The 14,627-nt window shown below is 38.6% G+C and overlaps 1 protein-coding gene across 1 annotated transcript in view; it reads left to right on the top strand.

Moving 5' to 3' along the window:
- Positions 1 to 14,627, top strand: part of PPM1L (protein phosphatase, Mg2+/Mn2+ dependent 1L) — a 310,771-nt gene that overhangs the window by 148,485 nt on the left and 147,659 nt on the right. The gene's annotated exons all lie outside the window — the stretch shown is intronic.

Below are 14,627 nucleotides of genomic sequence, written 5' to 3'. Positions count from 1 at the left end.
AGGATCTACCACATACCAGGCACTATGCTAAGTATGGGTGTGTGCATACATGGAAGTGAGGGAAAGGGGGAGGGATAAAGATTGGTAAGTTATACCATCTGCTCTCTAGGCATCTATATTCCAATGGGAAAGACAAACTAAAGGGAAATTATAACATATATGGAATTATGGATAGATACATAATACTATAAAATATGTATTTATGCTTTTCTATTGTACTTATTTATATTGATACTTATATTTATCTTGGTAACATTCTGTCCATCTATCCATCCTTCCATTTACCCGTCTAATCTGCAGGACCTTGTTTCCATTTTTGCCTTGAGTTGAAGGGAAGAGAAAATTGTCTTGGATGAAACTACTCTGAATAAGCATTGATTGATGTCAAGCAGGGGAACGAACCTCACCATGATTATAATGGGTCAGATAGCTTTGTTGTTTTAAAAGGTATTTCCAAGACCCTCTTCAGAAGCAATGCATAAATAAGATAAGTTTTATACGTGAACCAAAGCTAAAGCTCCACTCCCCTGCAGGTTTTGTGATTTTGCTCTAGACAATATGTACTATTAAATTATGATTCATCCATATAATAAAATATTATGAGTCTGTTAAATACTTTTAAAAGCATATTTGATATTCTTTCAATATGTTAGGTAGGGGACATGAATGGAAAATGTTACTTGGTATAATCTTTATATGCATTGAAAAAGACTGGAAGAAAATATACCAAAAACTTTACAGTACCTATTTTTGGACAGATGGATTATGGCTGGTTTTGATTGACTGCTGTATAGGTTTCTGTATTTCTTAAGTTTTCTAATTTGAATGTCTATTACTTTTATATCAGAAAAAATATGGATTGATGGGGAGTAATAAGTTTCTTTGATACAGTATATTCCTAAGCAAAATATACACGTTTGTATGAAATAATTTGAAAGCTACCTGTTTTTTACAAAATGTCATGGTATTTAGGTACTGTAGCACTTGGCATTACTAGATTTAGAAAAGGGAGGATGGGTACCATGTACAGATTTTCGTAGGCTTTTTGAATTGACAGGAATGCTTGAGAGAGGGTCTGCAAAAGCTAATCAGCTTTATTAAAAAAATAATAATTAAAAAACCAAAACCTCAAAACCCTCTGCTTAGAGATTGTAGAAAAAATGGATAATCAAAGGATCCATCTTTCACTTTATAATGAAAAGATCTTTAGGGCATTAAAAAATTAATGATTCCAAGTAAACTGAAGGAAAACTAGAGGTTGGGAAAACTGGACATAGTGTGGATTGCAAGTTATCTACTCTAAGCCAACCTCTCTTTATATAAGGACAATTGGGGACAGTAAATGTGGCATACCATCCAGCATTCTGAAACAGTGTTTTCAAAGGGTGGTTCCCCCAAACAGCTGCACCAACATCAGCATAACTGGGGAACTTGTTAGAAAGGCCAATTCTACTGTGAAGGGTTGGAGGGACTTCTTTAAGAAATCTTCCAAGGGATAAACTGAATCTTCTGTAGATAGCCAAAAGTGGGGGGGGGGGGGGGGTTGTTCTTCAGGTGATTTTTTTCTATAGAAAAGGGTCTTTAACCTGATGTTTCATGTCTACACTCTTCCTCTCTGTTATTTGCTTTGTTTGAAAGTCTTTCCTATAAACTTGTTATAGGAAGAGGATATTTCATATCTTTTTACTCTGTCTTGTCTTTGCCACATATGGGTGAGGTTGCAAATTAAACTGAGGCATAAAGAACTTAAATGAGCATTCAAGCTAAAAAGTAACTACTTAAATGAATATTCTACTGCTATGAAGGCAGTGTGAGAAAAGAATCATGTTTTCAAATTCTAGAATCAGAACTCTATGCACAGGAACAATTCATGCTCAGATTTTCCTATAAACCAACTGACAATTTGAAGAAATTAATTGTGGAAGATTTTTGCTAATTTTTCTCTTCCTTTTTAATTATTAAAAATTTAATATGTTTTGGTGTTTGTATGGTTATATCTCATTGCTGTTAATTCTTAGTTCTAGGTATTCTATATGGGCAAAGCAAACATTTTGGGGGCCTTGTGGTGAGTGTAGGAAAACAAGACCCTCTAGTGGTTATTATTTTTTTTTTATTGCATTTTCGGTTTTGGAGTACGTGTGAAGAACATGCAAGATTGTTGCATAGGTACACACATGGCAGTGTGACATGCTGCCTTCCTCCCCATCACCTATATCTGGCATTTCTCCCCATGCTATCTCTCCCCAACTCACCACCCCCCGCTGTCCCTCCCCTATTTCCTCCCTGCAGACCCCAGTGTGTGATGCTCCCCTCCCTGTGTCCATGTGTTCTCATTGTTCAACACCCACCTATGAGTGAGAACATGCGGTGTTTGATTTTCTGTTCTTGTGTCAGTTTGCTGAGAATGATGGTTTCCAGATTCATCCATGTCCCTACAAAGGACACAAACTCATCGTTTTTGATGGCTGTGCCATCAAAAACGTATATGTGCCATATTTTCCCTGTCCAGTCTATCATCGATGGGCATTTGGGTTGGTTCCAGGTCTTTGCTATTGTAAACAGTGCTGCAGTGAACATTCGTGTGCATGTGTCCTTATAGTAGAACGATTTATAATCCTTTGGATATATACCCAGTAATGGGATTGCTGGGTCAAATGCAATTTCTATGTCTAGGTCCTTGAGAAATCGCCACACTGACTTCCACAATGGTTGAACTAATTTACACTCCCATGAACAGTGTAAGTGTTCCTATTTCTCCACATCCTCTCCAGCATCTGTTGTCTCCAGATTTTTTAATGATTGCCATTCTCACTGGCGTGAGATGTTATCTCAATGTAGTTTTGATTTGCATTTCTCTGATGACCAGTGATGATGAGCATTTTTTCATATGTTTTTTGGCTTCATGTATGTCTTCTTTTGTAAAATGTCTGTTCATATCCTTTGCCCACTTTTGAATGGGCTTGTTTTTTTTTTTCTTGTAAATCTGTTTTAGTTCTTTGTAGATTCTGGATATCAGCCTTTTGTCAGATGGGTAGATTGCAAAAATTTTTTCCCATTCTGTTGGTTGCTGATTCACTCTAATGACTGTTTCTTTTGCTTTGCAGAAGCTGTGGAGTTTGATTAGGTCCCATTTGTCTCTTTTGGCTTTTGTTGCCAATGCTTTTGGTGTTTTGGTCATGCAGTCCTGGCCTATGCCTATGTCCTGAATGGTTTTGCCTAGATTTTCTTCTAGGGTTTTTATGGTGTTAGGTCTTATGTTTAAGTCTGTAATCCATCTGGAGTTAATTTTAGTGTAAGGTGTCAGGAAGGGGTCCAGTTTCTGCTTTCTGCACATGGCTAGCCAGTTTTCCCAACACCATTTATTAAAATCTGGCACTAGACAAGGATGCCCTCTCTAACCACTCCTATTCAATATAGTATTGGAAGTTCTAGCCAGAGCAATCAGGCAAGAAAAAGAAATAAAGGGTATTCAAATAGGAAAGGAGGAAGTCAAATTGTTTCTATTTGCAGGTGACATGATTGTATATCTAGAAGACCCCATCATCTCAGCCCAAAATCTCCTGAAACTGATAAGCAACTTCAGCAAAGTCTCAGGATACAAAATCAATGTGCAAAAATCACAAGCATTCCTATACACCAATAACAGACTTAAAGAGAGCCACATCAAGAATGAACTGCCATTCACAATTGCTACAAAGAGAATAAAATACCTAGGAATACAACTAACAAAGGATGTAAAGGACCTCTTCAAGGAGAACTACAAACTACTGCTCAACAAAATAAGAGAGGACACAAACAGATGGAGAAACATTCCATGTTCATGGTTAGGAAGAATCAATATCGTGAAAATGTCCATACTGCACAAAGTAATTTACAGATTCAATGCTATCCCCATCAAGCTACCAATGACCTTCTTCACAGAACTGGAAAAAACCACCTTAAACTTCATGTGGAACCAAAAGAGAGCCCGCATAGCCAAGTCAATTCTAAGCAAAAAAAAAAAAAAAAAAAAAAAATTTGGAGGCATCACACTACCAGACTTCAAACTATACTACAAGGCTACAGTAATCAAAACAGCATGGTACTGGTACCAAAACAAGAGATACAGACCGATGGAACAGAACAGAGGCCTCACCACACATCTACAACCATCCGATCTTTGACAAACCTGACAAAAACAAGCAATGGGGAAAGGATTCCCTGTTTAATAAATGGTGTTGAGAAAACTGGCTAGCCATGTGCAGAAAGCAGAATCTAGTGATTATTTTTAAACTGAGCCCTCTCTTACCTTCCGAGAGCTGAGACAGGGGCCAGATGCAATGGCTCACACCTGTAATCCTAGCTTTTTGTGAGGCCAAGGTGGGAGGATCACTTGAGCCCAGGAGTTTAAGGTTGCAGTGAGCTATGATCACATCACTGCCCTCCAGCCAGGTGACAGAGCAGGACTACGTCTCCTAAAAACAAACAAGTAAGACAAATTTAGATTAGTGCTTTGAGATCTTTGATTTCATCTTCATTTTCCTTTGAAAGAGGGTTTATTTTCAAGTAACTGTGGTAGAGTGAAAGCTAACAAAAAATCAAGAACTTGGTGTTTAGAGAAAAAAAATTAGTTGAGATTTTTAGAGCAGTACATTGTAGTGGATCAAAAATACTGAAATACATGCCACTTAGAGCAAATAGGTAAGATGGGGCAGTGGAAACTCAGAGTGTCCCAAAAGTTAAAATGAGTAGAAAACTTATCAGCTGAAGCAGTTTGTAAGCCAGGTGAATTTTTTGTTTTTTTTCTTTTAAGCACAAAATGCATGTACAGTGGACCCTTGAACAACATGGGTTAGGGGCTCACCCCCCTGCAGTAGAAAATCCAAATACAGCTTTCAGCTCCTGGAAAACGTAACTATTGATAGCCTACTGTTGACTAGAAGCCTTACCAATATAACGAACAATTAACACATACTTGTATGCTGTTCTTACAATAATGTAAACTGGAGAAAGGAATATGTTATTAAGAAAATCATAAGGAAGAAAAAATATATTTGCTACTCATTTAGTGGAAGTGGATCGTCATTACGGCCTTTATCCCCATCATTTTCATTTTCAGTAGGCACTAAATTATATTTTCTAAATTGAAGTGGTTCTTGATTTGGGATTAAATTGCTCTTTGAATGACAGAAGATAACCAAAAGAAACATGATAATTTTTTTTTAATCACAATACCTTTTCAAATAGTTTGTTTTTAATTATCTCTCTTATGTGGCATATAAGTTCTGCTCCTTAACATTTCTGTAAGTAGAATTAAAATTCTAAGCATTTCCCCCTCTTTTTCTTCACTTCACTTTTTTAAATTTTTTTATTTTTTTTGAGATGGAGTCTTGCTCTGTTGCCCAGGTTGGGTTGCAGTGGTGTGATCTCAACTCTGCCTCCCAGGTTCAAGCGATTCTCCTGTTTCAGTCTCCTGAGTAGCTGGGATTACAGGCGTGTGCCACCATACCCGGCTAATTTTTTTTTTAAATTTGTAGTAGAGATGGGGTTTCACCATGTTGGTCAGGCTGGTCTTGAACCCCTGACCTCATGATCTGCCCGCCTCGGCCTCCCAAAGTGCTGGGATTACAGGCATGAGCCACTGCGCCTGGCCCCCTTCACTTTTAAATCTACCTTTTACACTTTATTTTTAATTTGATAAGAGAGAAGATGTGATTTTTAGAGCAGGATAAAATCTCATATAGCCTTACTGAGCTTTTTCTCATATAAGCAAATAATCTCAATGTAAATGGCTTTTCTGTTTCTGTGTTAGCACAGACCACTGTCCATACTTCAGAAGTGTGTCCTCGGCTGTGAAACCCAGAGTAGACATGATACCTTGGACAAAATTTGATTTAGGGAATTTTGTAGACAGGTATAAGTAGGTAATGAATTAAGGATGTTGTTTTGATATCTTGGAAATCATTTGCTTCCTATTCTTCATTACAGAGTAAGGTCTGGAGCTTCACCCTAGCCACACATTTAATAAATTTTTATCCGGTAACATCATCATCAACAACAACATTTATTTAGAGCTTACAATGTGCTAGACTATACTAGGTCCTTTATGTATATTGTCTGATGTATCTTCATAGCAATCCTATTGTAAAAAGGAATATTATTGTCCCCATTTTGTAAGGGAAAACAGAAGCTCAGAGAGGCTAGCATCTTGCCTATTGTCACAGTTAAAAAATGACAGCTCTGGGATTTGAACCCAGGTCTATCAGAATTCAGAGCCCAAGCTCTTAAGCATTAGGCTTTAACACTTTACAAGAGATTTATTAAAGAACGAGAAAAAAAAAAAAAAACCACCCCAAACAAACAAACAAGAACAAACCTTCAAAACACGATGTGGGGGGATATAGAGCCATGATCCAGAACTGAAAATTATCTTAAACAGCTGATTGTCTAGAATAATGTATTTCTAAAAAGAAAAAGGAAAAAGCTGAGGCCTAGAAGAATTATGGCACATGCTCAAGTTTGTGCAACTAATATAGGGTAGAGCTGATCTAGAGCCAGTTCTCTTGACTTTTTGAGCAGTGCTGTTCCTATGGCCCTTGATGTGTTTGTCCTCCATGGTAGATGAATACTTGGTATAATCCAAGTGTGGAAGAGGAAAAGATGTTAAGAGTGTGGCTGTGGACTCTTGTATTGGGAAGATGAACTCAAGCCAGTCGGCCAAATTCTTATTGACCTTAACTTCTTAATGTATCAGTTCAGTGCTACATTATTGATAGCTGCCCTTATGACTAGACTAGATCTTATGCCATGTTCAATTGCAGTGACTTATTGTCATATGCACATCATATTATGGGGGAGAAGAGGGAGAGGGAGAGAGGGAGAGGGAGGGAGGGAGTGAAGGAAGGGGGGAGAGAGAGAGGGAGAGGGAGAGAAAATGAAACTATCTTTCACAATATGAGAATCTATCTTTCATGATATGAGTGGTTCCCTGTGCTATTCCTGGAGCCAGCCTGAGATTTAAGATGTGAACTTGCTGTTTCTCAGTTATATTGGTTGCCATGTGTGTCTCATGTTGTGAGCCTCTTGCCATGCTGGGTGTGATTTTGGTGTTGAAAGATAAATGATTTTGTAAAATATGGTCCAACTTATTCATTTGGTTCGCAGCAGAAAAATAAAGATCTGCTCTAGTACTGGAGGAGGGGCTGGCTGAGTTAGACTCATTGAGTGATGTTACGATCTTTGTTTCCATGAACTTTTTTTTTTTTGAGTAATAAAAAAATCTATGAACTTTTCTAAAGAATATTAAGTGTAATTTTGACTGTGTGATCTGCTAGTCTAACCTCATATATGTTTATTATATGGAATTTATTTTTGCATGTTCCTACCAGTTCCAATATATGTGTCTTTCTGAAAAAATGTTCTTCCCATTGCAACCCTACTTTGATACCGCTATCTAATTATAAAGAGCATATTCTGCCAATGGTAATTCTTAATCTCATAATACTCTAATCTGAAGCCTATTCATCTTGGAATATTATATTCTTATAGGTGGACAGTGATTTATTGATAAGCTCAGAATATTAGTTTTCCAGTCTTTCAAATGCCCATCTAATAGTTCCAAGATACATATTTTATTTAACTAGTTTTTTGGTGAAACCCCCATCGTTGAAGTTAAGCTTACATTTAAATCAGTAACTTTTAGGTTTAGGACTATCTTCTTTTAACTTTTAGGTCTAGGACTATCTTCTTTTAATAGTCATAATCAAACTAACAATCATAATTTATTTATAATTTATATACATTGTAAGTGCTTTGTGTTAAATGATTATAACAAGTTATTTTCAAGAGATTTATGCAATTTATTTTAATATACCAAAGGGAAGTCATCAAAATCTACAGATTGAAATATATCTAATTTTTTATGTTATCTTTTATTAGTTCTTTCCCTTCCTTAGTTTAACACAGTTTTCTGATCTTAAAATTCTAGTATTGGTGACCCTGTTCTCATTTGCCTTTTAATGGGAAAAGTAGAACTAGACAAAATATTTTTGTAAAAATTTTTTAAAAAATTACGTTTTGTTCTAAGATTTTTTTTTCTATTTGAATGCTTTACATTTTAATTGCTCATTTAAACCTTTTAAAATCTTATCCTTACCTTTCCTTTGTTAATTAGTTTTAGCCTTTCATTTCTGTTTTTTTCTTTTGGGCTTCTATTCATTTAACAATTTCTAATTTTCACTAGTTTTCTTTTTTTCTATTTCTTGCTTTTTCTTTTTTTTAATGAATCTTTCATTTATTTATTTATTTTTATGTGCTCAATTAATATTTATTGAATATACAGGTAGATAAAATTATGAAAGGCGAATCTAATTTATGCTATTTATCCCTTTAAACTATATATATATATATATATATATATATATATATATATATATATAGTTTTTTTTCTTCCCCATTTATTTGTTTTATTGCATTTTAGGTTTTGGGGTACATGTGAAGAACATGCAAAATTGTTGCATAGGTACACACGTGGCAGTGTGATTTGCTGCCTTCCTCCCCATCACCTATATCTGGCATTTCTCCCCTTGCTATCTCTCCCCAGCTCCCCACCCCCCCCCCTCCCTCCCCTGTTTCCCCTCAACTGACCCCAGTGTGTAGTGCTCCCCTCCCTGTGTCCATGTGTTCTCATTGTTCAACACCCGCCTATGAGTGAGAGCATGCGGTGTTTGATCTTCTGCTCTTCTGTCAGTTTGCTGAGAATGATGGTTTCCAGGTTCACCCATGTCCCTACAAATGACACAAACTCATCGTTTTTGATGGCTGCATAATATTCCATGGTGTAGATGTGCCACATTTTCCCTATCCAGTCTGTCATCGATGGGCATTTGGGTTGGTTCCAGGTCTTTGCTATTGTAAACAGTGCTGCAATGAACATTCGTGTGCACGTGTCCTTATAGTAGAACGATTTGTAATCCTTTGGACATATACCCAGCAATGGGATTGCTGGGTCAAATGGAATTTCTGTTTCCAGGTCCTTGAGGAATCGCCACACTGTCTTCCACAATGGTTGAACTAATTTACACTCCCACCAACGGTGTAAAAGTGTTCCTATTTCTCCACATCCTCTCCAGCATCTGTTGTCTCCAGATTTTTTAATGATCGCCATTCTAACTGGCGTGAGATGGTATCTCAATGTTGTTTTGATTTGCATTTCTCTGATAACCAGTGATGATGAGCATTTTTTCATATGTTTGTTGGCCTCATGTATATCTTCTTTTGTAAAGTGCCTGTTCATATCCTTTCCCCACTTTGGAATGGACTTGTTAGTTTTTTTCTTGTAAATCTGTTTTAGTTCTTTGTAAATTCTGGATATCAGCCCTTTGTCAGATGGGTAAACTGCAAAAATTTTTTCCCATTCTGTTGGTTGCTGATTCACTCTAATGATTGTTTCTTTTGCTGTGCAGAAGCTGTGGATTTGATTAGGTCCCATTTGTCTATTTTGGCTTTTGTTGCCAATGCTTTTGGTATTTTGGTCATGAAGTCCTTGCCTACACCTATGTCCTGAATGGTTTTGCCTAGATTTTCTTCCAGGGTTTTTATGGTGTTAGGTCTTATGTTTAAGTCTTTAATCCATCTGGAGTTAATTTTAGTGTAAGGTGTCAGGAAGGGGTCCAGTTTCTGCTTTCTGCACATGGCTAGCCAGCTTTCTCAACACCATTTATTGAAAAGGGAATCCTTTCCCCATTGCTTGTTTTTGTCTGGTTTGTCAGAGATCAGTTGGTTGTAAATATGTTGTGTTGCCTCCAAGACCTCTGTTCTGTTCCATTGGTCTATATCTCTGTTTTGGTACCATTACCATGCTGTTTTGATTACTGTAGGCTTGTAGTATAGTTTGAAGTCCGGTAGTGTGATGCCCCCCGCTTTGTTCTTTTTGCTTAGAATTGGCTTGGCTATGCGGGCTCTCTTTTGGTTCCACATGAAGTTTAAGTTGTTTTTCTCCAGTTCTGTGAAGAAGGTCATTGGTAGCTTGATGGGGATAGCATTGAATCTGTAAATTACTTTGGGCAGTATGGACATTTTCACGATATTGATTCTTCCTAAGCATGAACATGGAATATTTCTCCATCTGTTTGTGTTCTCTCTTATTTCGTTGAGCAGTGGCTTGTAGTTCTCCTTGAAGAGGTCCTTTACGTTCCTTGTTAGTTGTATTCCTATGTATTTTATTCTCTTTGTGGCAATTGTGAATGGAAGTTTGTTCTTGATTTGGCTCTCTTTAAGTCTGTTATTGGTGCATAGGAATGCATGTGATTTTTGCACATTGATTTTGTATCCTGAGACTTTGCTGACCTTGCTTATCGGTTTCAGGAAGTTTGGGGCTGAGACGATGGGGTCTTCTAGATATACAATCATGCCGTCTGCAAATAGAGACAATTTGACTTCCTCCTTTCCTATTTGAATGCCTTTGTTTCTTTTTCTTGCCTGATTGCTCTGGCTAGAACTTCTAATACTATATTGAATAGCAGTGGTGAAAGAGGGCATCCTTGTCGGGTGCCACATTTCATGGGAAATGCTTCCAGTTTTTGCCCATTCAGTATGATATTGGCTGTTGGTTTGTCATAAATAGCTTTTATTATTTTGTGATACGTTCCATCAATACCTAGCTTATTGAGGGTTTTTAGCATAAAGGGCTGTTGAATTTTGTCAAAGGCCTTCTCTGCATCAATTGAGATAATCATGTGGTTTTTGTCTTTGGTTCTGTTTATGTGGTGAATTACATTTATAGACTTGCGCGTGTTGAACCAGCCTTGCATCCCCAGGATGAAGCCTACTTGATCATGGTGGATAAGCTTTTTGATGTGCTGTTGCAATCGGCTTGTCAGTATTTTATTGAAGATTTTTGCGTCTACGTTCATCATGGATATTGGCCTGAAGTTTTCTTTTCTTGTTGAGTCTCTGCCGGATTTTGGAATCAGGATGATGTTGGTGTCATAAAATGATTTGGGAAGGATTCCCTCTTTTTGTATTGTTTGGAATAGTTTCAGAAGGAATGGTACCAGCTACTCTTTGTATGTCTGGTAGAATTTGGCTGTGAACCCATCTGGACCTGGGCTTTATTTGGGTGGTAAGCTCTTAATTGCTGCCTCAACTTCAGACCTTGTTATGGGTCTCTTCAGGGTTTCGGCTTCTTCCTGGTTTAGGCTTGGGAGGAGGCAAGTGTCCAGGAATTTATCCATTTCTTCCAGGTTTATTAGTTTGTGTGCATAGAGTTGTTTGTAATAATCTCTGATGATGGTTTGAATTTCTGTGGAATCTGTGGTGATATCCCCTTTATCGTTTTTTATTGCATCAATTTGGTTATTCTCTCTTTTCTTTTTTATTAATCTGGCTAGTAGTATGTCTATTTTGTTGATCTTTTTAAAAAACCAGTTCCTGGATTTATTGATTTTTTGAAGGGTTTTTTGTGTCTCTATCTCCTTCAATTCTGCTCTGATCTTAGCTATTTCTTGTCTTCTGCTAGACTTTGAGGTTTTTTGATCTTGCTCCTCTAGCTCTTTCAGTTTTGACAATATGGTGTCAATTTTTGATCTCTCCTTGCTTCTCATGTGGGCACTTATCGCTATACATTTTCCTCTAGAGACTGCTTAAATGTATCCCAGAGATTCTGGTATGTTGTGACTTCATTCTCGTTGGTTTCGAAGAACATCTTTATTTCTGTCTTCATTTCATTGTTTATCCAGTCAACATTCAAGAGCAAGTTGTTCAGTTTCCATGAAGCTATGCGGTTCTGGGTTAGTTTTTGAATTCTGAGTTCTAACTTGATTGCACTGTGGTCTGAGAGACTGTTTGTTAGTATTTCCGTTCTTTTGCATTTGCTGAGGAGTGATTTACTCCCAATTATGTGGTCAATTTTAGAGTAGGTGTGATGTGGTGCTGAGAAGAATGTATATTTTGTGGATTTGGGGTGGAGAGTTCTGTAAATGTCTATTAGGTTTGCTTGGTCTAGGTCTGAGTTCAAGTCCTGGATATCCTTGTTAATTTTCTGTCTGGTTGATTTGTCTAATGTTGACAATGGGGTGTTAAAGTCTCCCACTATAATTGTGTGGGAGTCTAAGTCTCTTTGTAAGTCATTAAGAACTTGCCTTATGTATCTGGGTGCTCCTGTATTGGGTGCGTATATATTTAGGATCGTTAGCTCTTCTTGTTGCATTGATCCTTTTACCATTATTTAATGTACCTCTTTGTCTCTTATGATCTTTGTTGCTTTAAAGTCTAATTTATCAGATTTGAGAATTGCAACTCCTGCTTTTTTTTGCTCTCCATTTGCTTGGTAAATCTTCCTCCATCCCTTTATTTTGAGCCTTTGTGTATCCTTGCATGTGAGATGGGTTTCCTGGATACAGCACACCGATGGGTTTTGTCTTTTTATCCAATTTGCCAGTCTGTGTCTTTTGATTGGGGCATTTAGTCCATTTACATTTAGGGTTAATATTGTTATGTGTGAATTTGATACTGCCATTTTGGTGCTAGCTGGGTGTTTTGCCCTTTAGTTGAGCTGGTACTTGTTGTTCCTTTATATGTGTAGAGCCTCTTTCAGGAGCTCTTGTAGAGCTGGCCTGGTGGTGACGAAATCTTTGAGTACTTGCATGTTCCCAAAGGATTTTTTCCTTCACTTATGAAGCTTAGTTTGGCTGGATAGGAGATTCTGGGTTGAAAGTTCTTTTCTTTAAGGATGTTGAATATTGGCCCCCACTCTCTTCTGGCTTGTAGGGTTTCTGCTGAGAGATCTGCTGTGAGTCTGATGGGCTTCCCTTTATGGGTAACCCGACCTTTCTCTCTGGCCGCCCTTAGTATTTTCTCCTTCATTTCAACGCTGGTGAATCTGATGATTATGTGCCTTGGGATTGCTCTTCTTGATGAATATCTTTGTGGTGTTCTCTGTATTTCCTGGACTTGAATGTTTGCCTGCCTTGCTAGTTTGGGGAAGTTTTCCTGGATAATATCCTGAAGAGTATTTTCCAGCTTGGATTTATTCTGTTCGTCGCATTCAGGTACGCCTATCAAACGTAGATTAGGTCTTTTCACATAGTCCCACATTTCTTGGAGACTTCGTTCATTCCTTTTTACCCTTTTTTCTCCAGTCTTGCCTTCCCGTTTTATTTCATTGAGTTGATCTTCGACCTCTGATATCCTTTCTTCTGCTTGGTCAATTCGGCTGTTGATACTTGTGCATGCTTCACGAAGTTCTCGTGTTGTGTTTTTCAGCTCCATCAATTCACGTATATTTCTTTCTATTTTGTCCATTCTCGTTAGCATTTCATCAGATCTTTTTTCAAGGTTCTTAGTTTCTTTGCATTTCATTAGAACATGTTCTTTAAGTTCACAGAAGTTTCTTACTACCCACCTTCTGAAGTCTGATTCTGTCATTTCATCACACTCGTTCTCCCTCCAACCTTGTTCCCTTGCTGGTGAGGAATTGTGATCCCTTGTAGGAGGAGAGGTGCTCTGGTTTCGGGTGTTTTCATCCTTTTTGCGCTGGTTTCTTCCCATCTTTAAGGATTTATCCACCTGTCGACTTTGTATTTGCTGGCTTTCAGATTGGGTCTCAAATCTTTCAGATTGACGTTCTGTTTGTTGATGATGAGGTTATTTCTGTTTCTTGGTTTTCCATCTGACAGTCTGGCCCCTCTGCTGTAGGTCTGCTGAGGTTCAGTCCAGGCCCTGCTTGCCTGGGGTTTACCTGCAGAAGCTGCTGAATAGTAAGGGTTGTTACCAGTTTTCTTCTTCTGCTATCTTTGTCCCAGAAGGATACCCGCCTAGTGTCAATCTGATCTCTCTTTTATGAGGTGTCTCTTTGGATATATATGGGTCAGGGAGCTGCTTGAGGAGACGGTCTCTTCTTTATAGGAGCTCTAATGGTGAGCTGTGAGCTCTGTTGTTGTTCATTCAGAGCTGCTGGGCAGGTACGTTTAGGTCTGCTGCAGGAGAACTCATAAACTGCTTTTTGTTCCCAGGTGCTCTGTCCCAGGGATTTAGGGCTTTATTTATGAGCTTCCGTTATGCTGCCGCCTTCTTTTTTTTTTTTTTTTCCTTCAGACCTGCCCTGCCCAGCAAGGAGGCAACCTATTCACTGTCGGCCTATAGAGGCTTTGCTGAGCTGCTGTGGGCTCCGCCCCGCTGCTGAGTGAACTTCCTTGCAGTCCTGTTTATATGGGTGTAGTTAGAACTGCTTTGGCGATGGTGGCCTGCCTCTGTTGAAGCGGAGTCTCTCTGCTGCAGCGGGTTGCCTTGGCAACGGCGGGCTGCCTCAGCAATGGTAGGTTGCCTTGGCAAAGGCGGGCTCCCTCAGCATTGGCCGACTACCTCTGTCTTGGTGGGCTGCCTCGGTAATGGTGGATGCCCCTCCCCGACAGAGCTGGACCGTCCCGGGTTCAACTGCACTTGCTGTGAAAGTCTCAATCCAGAGTTTCTGGTTGCTGTTCTTTTGTGGGGGTGGGATCAGCCAAGCCTGATCACCTGGCTCCCTGCCTCAGCTCCTTTTTTAAGTTGGTGTTTCAGTCGCCTGTTGAAGAGGGCGCCAGGGTCTGTTTGTTTTCCCCTGCAGCCACTCACTGCACTGGCTTAAACAGCGGCATTGAGGTTTGTGGCAC

This window comes from Sapajus apella, unplaced genomic scaffold (genome assembly GCF_009761245.1).
Source record: "Sapajus apella isolate SASKATOON/1434 unplaced genomic scaffold, GSC_monkey_1.0 scaffold4, whole genome shotgun sequence".
Classification (NCBI taxonomy): domain Eukaryota; kingdom Metazoa; phylum Chordata; class Mammalia; order Primates; family Cebidae; genus Sapajus; species Sapajus apella.
Note: the sequence above shows the minus strand (reverse complement) of the source record. Positions and strands in the feature narration are given on the sequence as shown.